Raw genomic sequence first — 11,088 nt, forward strand, 5'->3', positions numbered from 1 at the left:
CTTCTACCTTTAAAAGAGTAATTGGCTGAAGCTTGAAAGTGGTGCAAGAGGAATCAGAAAGAACATTTTGTCAATGAAGAAACAGAATATTGCTGATGTTTACAATGAATCACCATTTCCCGTCTCTCAATATTTCTCTTATATAAGGTTGACAGTGACTTTTAATTAGTACCCCAAGGAAAACAGCTAAATGAAATTACATCTGCACCCCCATGCTCCAGCATGATTAACTTTAAATTAAGTTAAATCACTGATATGGATTTTACCTGAAAAGAGAGATTGATGTGTGTGACGGTAAACATCTGTTTATGCATCACCATGGATTTTCCATGTGTATTTCTGCTTTATTATTGGCCTTAAATTTTTGGCAACTAAAAAGTACTGCTTCTGGTTTGAGAAAAGCAAGGAAAATCCTGGCAAGTGGGATAATAATGTGTAATTCAGACGGGCTTGGAAACAGGAGCTCTGGAGCTGCCTCTCTGCACTTAGTGGGCAAGAGATTTCTTGTCACTATGATTTTGTTATAACTCATCAACTAGAACTAAAGATCTTTTGGATACCAGCAGGGAAAATTTGCCCATGGATATAATTTCAAGCACTCATCCTGCAGAACTATAGACTTTCCAATTAGTCTGGGACTGGACATGCAAAACTAGAGACACACAAAATCACAAGTTATATTTGAAATTCTTGCACAACTGTTCTCCCAGACCCAATTTCCTGTCTATTGAAATTCACACCGAGCACCGAGATCCTTAGGCACTTCACCAGTAGCTCATTGACAATGTACTAGTGTACATAGTGTACATGTACTAGCACTGACAGTGTATTAGATGTAAGAACTTTTATCAGGACAAACAAATACAAAATTATTGCATGATAAAAGCATCTGGTGATAGTCTGCTGTTTTGCCACTTCAATCACATATACCAAATACTTTTGAATGCTGCAACAAATCCACGGGCTCCAGTCCAGGCTATCATTTAATTCACTCACAAATATTCATGCTACAACTGCAAGACTGCTTTAGCCCAACGGCCAGCTGTCACACGCTGCTTCTTGGAAAAGCAAAAGAAAGTTTTATAGGGAAGTCTTTGGGGACGTCATGACAAAGATCTTCGCATAGAAGCATATTTCCTCTTCCTGGACTGATTTTCAAAGGGTAGCTGTTGGCCAAGAGGATTTGGTAATACATGTCTAATACATGTCCTCTTTGCCTGGCATTTAAGATCTTCCTTTGTGGTATTTACATAAAAAGCAAGATTCTACTTGCAGAGACACAGCACTGTTACCAGGACAATTTGAAGAGAAGTTAAGATGTCAGGAAGTCCTGAAAACATAGAAAAGATGGAAAGAAAAGGTGACCTATGTGCAATATGACCAGGACAAAAAGGAATCCTGTCAGTAAACCAGCATCACTGTGTTGGATAAGAATGATTGTTACACAAAAGAAAGGAGGTCACCAACTCCTCATCTGTAGTGAAATGACACATTTATGTCCTTGGCCCTGAGGTTTGCAGCAGAGCCAGGCAGGAGGTGCCAAAATCTCTGAGTTACATACCAGTCATCATCAGCAGCAGCTGAAGCTGCAGTTTTGAAGCACAGAGGTTCCCATGGGTGAACTTTGGCAGGGGTCCTCAGCTGATGCCAGGACCCAGGACACAGCGGAGGAAATGGCAGCACATCAAGGTGGTTTCCAGCTCCATGTAACTAAACCTTTTGCCTTCTCAAATTAAAGTAGTTAATCACATCCTGTCCAGGCCCTATGAGATGTTCTTTCAACCTTCCTTTTTTCTTCACTCTTTTTTTTAAGTTGTCTCCTCAAAGGACAATGTCAAAGGAAATCTCTCTGGCTAGGGAATTTTCTAGGTTTATATTCCAGGTTACTGATAGATTCTTGACAGTGATGGTGCATAGATTCAAGAACATAGAGAAAAAGCACAACGAAGTTACAGAATATTTGAGAAGAGAAGACTGAGTAGAGACTTGATCGAGATGTTCAAGTACCTGAGGGGTGATTGTAGGGAGGATTTCAGATCAGATTCAGATATTAGTTGTTATGACAGTGATTTCCTTCTATTGGTTTCTATGAATCATAGAATCGTGCAGGAGGGTTGGAGTAGATGATCTCCAAAGGTCCTTTCCAGCCTTAATGATTCTATGATTCTATGATTGTTTGGAAAAGACCTTCAACATCGAGTCCAACTGTAAGCCCTTCAACACCCTGCCCCAGGTCCCTAAGCGCCTCATCTACACGTTTCTGGAACACTGCCAGGGATGTTGACTCCACCACTTCCCTGAGTAGCCTGTTCCAATGCTTCGCCACTCCTTCCATGTAGAAATTCTTCCTAATGGTATACAATGTCCAACATTATGCATGAAACACATTAGATGTAGGACTTGTGCAATACGCTCAAGCTTAGAGCATTGCAGAGTGGGCAGCTCTAATTACACCCCTGGGATTAGTCATGTGCTTTATGTGAACTAAATAAGCTCTAGACCGACTCAAGGTTTATATTTTTGGCATAGCCCTCAGGGTGGATTTACTAGCAGCTTCTCCTCTTTCATTAATAGCATCCCACAGGCATGCACACTCCTAGTCATCTCTGCTCCCACCCCAGAAACACATCTCTACTCATCAAAGCTAAGCAGCCTGTGCAGGAACCATGTGTAACCACTGTGCTCTTACATTCTTTCCAGAGATTGCATTCAAGGGCTCTCCAGTGAAGTGCTTACAGCCTCACAGGGAATATACTTTTAGAAAAACTAAATCTGTTCTACCTCACAACAGCAGTAGGTAAACACCCAAACGTTTTTGGAGTAAACCAAGATTTCATCAGTTCAAATTTTCCCAAGTTTTCCAAAATAAGAAACAGGGCTTTTGTCAAAACAATTTGAGGAGGCATTTGAAAGTTTACAAAATCAGCAGAATGGAAAGTTCTGTACATCGGTGTGGTCTGTCACCCCCAGTAACAGTCAGTTAACTGTGGTTCTCACTTTTCAGGTCACAACGATTTCATCCCCTTTGATGGCCCAGGAGGGGCCACTGCTCATGCCTATGCACCTGGCAGAGACTTTGGTGGAGATACCCGCTTTGATGAGGATGAAACCTGGACCATAAGCACAGAAGGTAAGAAGTTAAATTCTCCAAACTCTACCTGAAGCAGGATATGCACGAAATCAGGGACTCAAAGTTTGTTTCATATCTCCCTCATGAAGTGCTGAAAAGTGGGACTGATTTGAAGGAATAATGGACAATTCGTTTCTGAAGTTATAAAAAGCCTCTGAGTCCTCTGTTTTAGAAAGTCGAGACCCCAGCTGAGTTTTTGCTGTGGACAAAGTGAAGATTTTCTTGGGAGGGAGTTGAAGAAATGGGTAATCCCCTTCCCTTTTCCCTTGTTCTTCCTTCTGATTGCCTCTCTCCTCACAATTATATCACCTATACTTGTCTGGGATCCTTCTCCCACACTGACTCTTGCAGGATTGGCAGGTTATTTCCTCAGGCACTAACAAAATTATTCTTTTGAAACTTGCCATGGATTTCAATGTTTTCATTATATTTATTCACAGACAAAACTTCATCTCCAACTGAGTTTACCATAAAAGCTTCATTTGCTTAGGAAAGCATCTGATCTTCTTTATAGCCTTAATGTTTACAGGATATATGAAAAGACCCAGCTCTTGATTTATGCATTTTACTTGCTGTTTTCAGGAACAAATTTGTTCTATGTTGCTCTCTGTGAATTTGGCCATTCACTGGGACTTTTCCATTCCAAAGATCCTGAAGCTCTGATGTACCCAATATACGGGAAATTGGACCCTTCAGTGCTCCCACTTCATCAGGATGATATTAATGGCATTCAACATCTCTATGGTAATTTGCAATTATTAATCAATTATTGCCTATAATTTTAACCACTTTGGAATATATTTCAGTGATATTTTTGTGTAATGGATGTACTGAGATGGCATTTTAATTTCTTCTGTTAACTCTTTAGGACATTCTCCTAACACCTACAGTGACCAAAGAGAATCTGCTGAGGTAAAAGAACCAGACGAGAAAGAACCTGCTGAGAACCAGATGAGAAAAGAACCTGCTCTACTAGACACCTGCAGTCCTGATGTAACTCTCGATGCTGTCACCACTTTCCATGGAGAAATGTTTTTTAAAGACAAGTAAGTCACCTCTATGGAAGTAAAATAACAGAGGTTCATTTCTAAATTATGCTCAAAATGTGGAAAAATAGCTCAGCTCAGAATATTGTCAAGACGGGATTTCCTATGTGGTCGCAAAGGGGTTCAGATGAGAGGTATACTCCTTTTGGAGGTAAAGAGCATATTTGAGAACCCAAGCTTCATTATTCCCATGTTTCTATCCATTTTTGTTGTTAGCTCATTAGCAGTTTGGATGACATATCTTGGGTCTATACTATACAGATAAATCCTGTCTTGGGTTTCTCCCCAAACCCACTCTGCTGATCACTGCAAGTTTCTCTCTTTAATCTCAGTGACAGCAAGGTGCCTAAATCTCTTATGAGATTTATGGTTTCAGAACAGGGACTTTGGTATAGAGACATTTTATCTGCAGAAAAATTACCCTGATGTTTTCCACACTTCAAGGCACTACCCTAGTATAGACAGTGGATGGCATCAAAACAGCAGCCCAGCTGTCACGATTGAATTAAGTGCAATATTCTGGATTATTAATGTTGTGTTATCCTCGTATATTAGTTTGGTAAAGTCTAATTCTTTGTACCTATGACATGGTGGAACTTAAGATGACCTGGAGTCAATCATGCCTCTTTAGCAGTTGTTGACTATAACAACTAGCCAAAAAATTATCTCTAGAAACCTTTCCCACACCAAAAATCATCAGTTCTAGGGAAGCAGGCCAGATAGAAAATTAGGATAAGGAGTGGAAGGCAAAAGGAAGAGAGCGATGGAGAAATGAAAAGATAAGAAGTAAGATCACATTTGAAACAATACAAGATATAAATAGGATGGGGAAAAGATAGCTCATTTGAAAATAAAGGCAGCTTTTATTTTAGGCTGTAAGCAGTCCTGTATCTGGGAGAATTCAGAAAAAGGTACCACCAGCCTGGGCACACTTATCAGCTTTGTTGATGTCTTTGCTGAGAGTTTACCACTTCTGGTGCAATATCCACTTGAATATAGAGGCAATTTAATAGTAATAAAAGGAAAGGATGGTTGATTCAGTGTTGTCCAAGGCATAAACTGTCCCCCTCCAAGCATATGGCAGCCCAATAATAGCTGCTTTGACAGCACAGTTCATTCAACGTATCTTAGCTATTTACATCAAGAGGAGATGAATCCCATCATGGAAAGGACATTTCTTCCATTGACCTTTTTGTTAGAGTGACTAACACAGGGATGATAGCTACATTTAGTCTGATAAATCCCCCTCCTAGCCTCTGCTGCCATGATGTGGTTTTCTACATTAGTGTGTATAAGCATGTGATTTCATTAAAAAACTGTGCTGTATATCTATCAGGCATTTTTGGTGCAAACATCCTTCAGTCAGAGCAGTTGACTTTGGCTTAATTTCATCATTCTGGCCACGGCTGCCACCTGGTGTTGATGCTGCATACAAAGTTCCTGAAAAAGATGAAACTGTCTTTTTTAAAGGTAAAATACTGTCTTTTTATTTTCCTTTATTGCCTTTACATGTAGCCTGGTTTGAAAACTGCTTAAGTTTTTTCTGTGAGATTACACATGCTTTTAGTCCAACAAATCATTGTTTTTCATTCGAAGAGTTAACAAAAATATTGTCCAAGATAAAATGCATATATCTTTTTTTAATGTTGATAAGGAAAATAATTTCCTGTCAAAATAAATTTGTCCTTAGCTTGTGGAAAACTAAGGTGAATTGGGATGGAAGACTAAAGTTTTAGTTTTTGTATAATGGAGTACCTAGTACCAATCTTGTTTGCTTTGGACTGCTTCTTTCATGGAACAGTCATTCTCATGCATCATTCTCATCAGAAGGTTCTGATAACTTTTCCATCAACATTCTTTGATAGCAAATGAATTCTGGGTTGTGAGAGGAGATGCAGTACTTCCTGGATATCCTTAAAGAATCCATGTCTTGGGCTTTCTAAAGGACGTGACCAAAATTGATGCTGCTTTCTATAACAGAAACAAGAGGAAAATATATTTCTTCATAGTGGACAAATTTTGGAGGTAATATTTCCTGTGCTACTTTCCTTATTAGAAGCAAACATAATCACATGGCGTGATTATGTCATGATTTTGAGATGAATTAGTCACACAATTTTGGTCATTTCTTTCACCATCACAACTGCCTTTGGAAAAGGAACCTGAAACAGTGCTTTGTTTTCCCTTTAGTTGCTTTAGTTATTTAACAGTCCTCTCAATATATTTTATATGGTTGTTATTTTATTTGGTTGTTATTTTATTTGATTATTGATAAAATAAAATCTTAGAGTTCCACACATCACATGACATCAGTCAGAGCCATAAGCACACAATATTTTTATCAAAATCCTTCCTATAGGATAAAGAAGAAGTATCCCATTTTATCTCTACTCACCAACAGCTAGTTTCAAGAAATTGCAACCAAATGCCATGTATTGCAAATAATTATCCCATGTGCATGGCTATGATTTTATCTTTTCCATTAAATCACTGCTGCTTGGTTTTGTGTCACAGACCTCATATTTGTGAAAACTGAAAGAGGTGATGTTATAAGTGGCAATTCACCACACTTTTAGAGCTGAATGTTATAAATTTTATCTTTTCTGTCACTGTGAGAATTCTGAAGTGATGGTTCATACAGTGATTATCCTGAAGTGATTACTCAGCCACATATTTACAGCTTAGGCAGAATAGATTTCCACACTTTATTTCAAATTGTCGCAGTTTGAAGACCTTCACCTGAGTCATTTGTTTAATCATTAAATCTCTTGTGGAGCAAAGGTATTAGATTGAAGATGCTGTAGTGTTGTTATTCCAGCACTGTTAGATGAGCTATACGTCACTCAAGGTGCAACAGCCTGCTATAAGTAACTTAAGGAAAATATCTAAAAACAGCTTACAGCTTGAGTAAAATCCAGATTTTTTCTGATACATGTTTCTTACAAAGAGGGAACGTGAAAGCAATCTCATGTAATCTTACAAATCTAACTTCTGTTCAAGATAAAATTATTTGTCTTTCCTTTGTGCAGAGTCTCATAGAAAAAATAATGAGCTTTGTAATGATAGTTCAAACATTAAGTATTCTTAGACCAAGTTTTGCATTGACAGAAACATTTCTTCAGTACAGCTAATAGTGTGATAATGATTTCTGACATCTCAAAGACTGTCTCAAGGCTATTCAAAGACTAGTGAAAGTCTCCAACAAGCTTAGCTCCATATTGGTTCAGGGTAATGTGCTGGGCTGAACTAATTATAATTTGTTTATATTTTTAATTGATGCCACGTTGTTTCTTATTTTTCTCAGTTATAATAAAAGAACTCAGTCCATGGACAGGAAGCCCAGAGAGATGAGAGAGGCATTTCCAGGAATTAATGGGAAGATCAATGCAGTTTTTCAACATAAGAATGAGTGAGATATCTCAAGTAAATCTGTACCAATCTGTGACTTGGTGTCACAGACTTGGACAGAATGATGCCATTCTGGATTCCACTCACAGCCCTGGGAGCGACTCCTGAAGACCTGAAGGTTTACGCTTTACCTTACTCATTTGAAAAAGAGCAGTATTTTTGGTGAAATTAGGTAGAAAGGTAGAAAGTCTAGTTCTACAGGTCAGATGGCAATATCTCACACCTGTATCTCACACCACTTAAGACAGTAAAGTCTCAACAACATAAGGTCTACAGCCTTGCCCTAAGATATGAAACATCACTGCTTGGAGAGTAATAATTGGTGTTCATGTTTTCCTGTGCAAGGCAGGACATTATTTAGACAGGGAAACTCTGGGACAGCCTCAAGGTACATCCACACTGCCAGATGTGTGACAGACATCTTCCCAGTTCACTCCAGGTCTGGAGTGATCTCCTGATCTTCAAAGTACGTGAATACAAATTGCTTCCCAGGGAATCTATCAGCTTTCTCCAAAACAAACCCAAAACACACCTCTCCTGGAGGGCATCCACACTGCAACCATGACTCCAGAGAGCAGGGTGGAGGACAATGTACCAGCTGGGCATCTCCTTCTCTGCTCTGTGTCCTTGGGCCACCAGCCCGCGCGCTCTGTGCCATGCTCTGGGGCACACAACACATACTCTCACCTGCATGCAAGAAAAACAGTCCTCAAGAGGGCTTCAGCAGAACCTTGGCATGATGGCAAATGTTTTAAACTGCAGGTTAACATAGGTTAAATCACCTCACGGGATTTACAGAATTCACTAACTGTATTGTGCAGCAAGTACACAGCTGGGCTGCTAAGGAAGGCATTAACCCAGAGCACTGTGTCCTCAAGCCCTGTGTACCATGCCACAGACCTCACACGTGGGAGTGGATACTATTCACAGTGTAAATGCAGCCAAAGACTTTTTGAACCTCTGCAAGCTTTTGTTAAAGTATATTAATCTTTATATCTGCAATATCCTAGCTGTGCACCATCTTACCCTAAGCACTAGCAGCTGTGAGCTGGCTTGGAATAGCGTCTCTGTTCCTAAGCTAGGATTGCTTTCAACCAATTTTAGAAACTTAAAAGCTAAGGCTTTTAACCAGGCTAATAAACTGCTTTTCATATTTATGGAAAGACAAACAGGAATCCCAGAAAGTAATTTTTCCAAGTCAAAGATAGGTGCATGGGTATGGAAGTGCTCCTTCCTCATTACTGACTGTAAAGACAGTCTATGTGAGCAGTTTCTATTTGATATCTGCTTTTAGATTACTGCTAAAGTTAGATGTGATGAACCCTATGCTGAGGTATTTATTGATTTTTGGTAGGTTATGTGAGCAAAGGCTCCTGCACACACACAAAGGGATTCAGAGGCTCAAGGACCATGGGGGACCCTGGTAACCCCATCTGAGTCACTGGAGCTCCAAACTCTCCCCTCCCCATTTCCATATCTATATTCCATGGGTGGACTTCAGTGCTGATGGGGGAGGAACAGTATTAGGCAGTCTGTGCATTGCCCACTGGTGTCAGTGCTGCATGTTTCCATATGATATAGATCTCTGTGGCCAGTCACATGCATATAGCCTGTGTTTGCATACACGCCTATGTGTGCCCACTTGCATATGCACACAGGAGCACACGCTCAGCTTCACCAAGGTCTGAAATGGGGGGCAGAGCTGCAGCAGCCTCACACCCAGCAAGCTGCCATCACTGCAGTGTTCTCCAGGTCACTGGACCTGCAGGCACCGCTGCCAACATACCATGGGTGGGAGATGTCTAGGGAGATATCTAGACTCCTAAGCATGTAGATAGACAGCAAGCAGGAAATAAAAGTTTCAAGATTTTTGGAGGGGGTTGTTTTATGCTTCTCTTTGATTCCTCTGCACCAAGAATACAGTAAGCTTTTTCAATGCACTTTATGGAACTTCTTTTCTGATTCAGTTTTAAACTCCCTTGGAAGCAGGGCTATTCAGACAGAAGACTCCAGTGGATGTCTAGGCTACAGGCAAATTTTATTGGAAATTCATCATGGTCCTGATCATATTAGAGCTTTCTCAGTCTTGCAGGACTCAGGTATTTATTGCCACTCTCTTGCTCCTGCAAATGAATGAACAGTGCAAATACTGCTGCCTTTCCTGGCCATGGAGGGAGGGAGTAAATGGGGCTTTGCTGACCAGGCAGAGCTGGAACTGAAATGCTGCATCAAGCTTTGTGGGTCTTTCTCAGCTACAGTGCCTCTGAGAAATGGACCAGTAGCTCTGACTAACTCCGGACTTGAACATTTCTATTGAATTTAGTAGGAAACACTTGAGGGTTACTTGTTCCTTATTATTTACCTTATACTGTTTGTGTTTCCTTGGTTTCTATTTTTCCTTCATATTTCTGGTGATAGCTCTGTAAGTGGCCACATAACAAAAAGGCGTTTTAGTCAGTTCACTGTCTCAGCTACAACAGTAAAAGGCAAAAACGCACATGATTAGTTCATAGGTTTTTTTTTCTTCAAAGGCTTTTCTAATGGTTTTCTTTTAGTTGTTCCTACTGTAAAACCTCTTCTGCAGCATCTGTACCCTCCATAACACTGCTATTGTGGTTAACTGGATGAGGTAACTTTGTTTATAACACATATATTTAAGAATGCAAATATATTTATAATATATATTTTATGTATTTATTTATATTTATTTTTGTTATAATCTCTTCTGGTTTGGTACAACTGCTGTTTCAAAAATTTTGTGAAGTATTCTTTTCAAATTGTGTTCTCCTTCTGAGGGCAAAGTGGTCTTGTCATAGCTCTTTTATTACTGTTGTTGGTATGGCTATATTTGTATTACTCTAATACCTAGGAGATGTGGTAGTGAACTGGCGTGGTTTGTATTCCCAGAACAAGAAGATCCCAGTGGTTTTATCATACGGTAACAGGTAAGTATTCTGCCAGTATTTTCCTAGTAAAAAACGGTTTCAAAATGGGCTTAAGGAAACTCTTCCATCAGTGCCAACAGCTATGGATTTGTGGGTTCATGATGACTGATTGACACCCGGATCTGCCGAGATGGCAGAGATCTTCTCTTAGGTGTCATTGGTATTCCAGAAAAAAGGGACTAAAAAGGGGTCAGAGTGCACTTTTGTTTCTCGATGGTTCCCTGATGCCCTTGGAACTGTCACCTGGCCGGTCTCCAGCCCCCATGCGGGTGTTCACTGCTAGCCAGTGAGCCAGCTGGCCGTGTTTCACAAGCATCCAGCTGGAGAAGTGTGAACCTGTACTGTTTTCAATACATCTCAAACATACCAGAGCCCTTGGGCATACACAGACTTAATCTGAAAAACTGTGCCAGGGCATTGACCTCTTATTGATGGTTGTTTTGAGGGTAGCTTTACTTCTATGCAGCTCCTGTGCCAACTCCCAGGCTGAACAGGGTGAGGTCTGCCCTGTAAGGCCACCCCACACCCAGCTCCCAGTAGGGAAATGCAGTTGGGGTGC

General features: G+C 40.2%; 1 pseudogene; it reads left to right on the forward strand.

Moving 5' to 3' along the window:
* The first annotated feature begins 1,613 nt into the window (after positions 1–1,613).
* On the forward strand, positions 1,614–7,589 carry LOC104571785 (stromelysin-1-like; annotated as a pseudogene).
* Positions 7,590–11,088: the final 3,499 nt, after the last annotated feature.

This window comes from Tinamus guttatus, unplaced genomic scaffold (assembly GCF_059628265.1).
Source record: "Tinamus guttatus ecotype Peru unplaced genomic scaffold, ASM5962826v1 Tinamus_guttatus_pri_ptg000150l, whole genome shotgun sequence".
Classification (NCBI taxonomy): Eukaryota; Metazoa; Chordata; class Aves; order Tinamiformes; family Tinamidae; genus Tinamus; species Tinamus guttatus.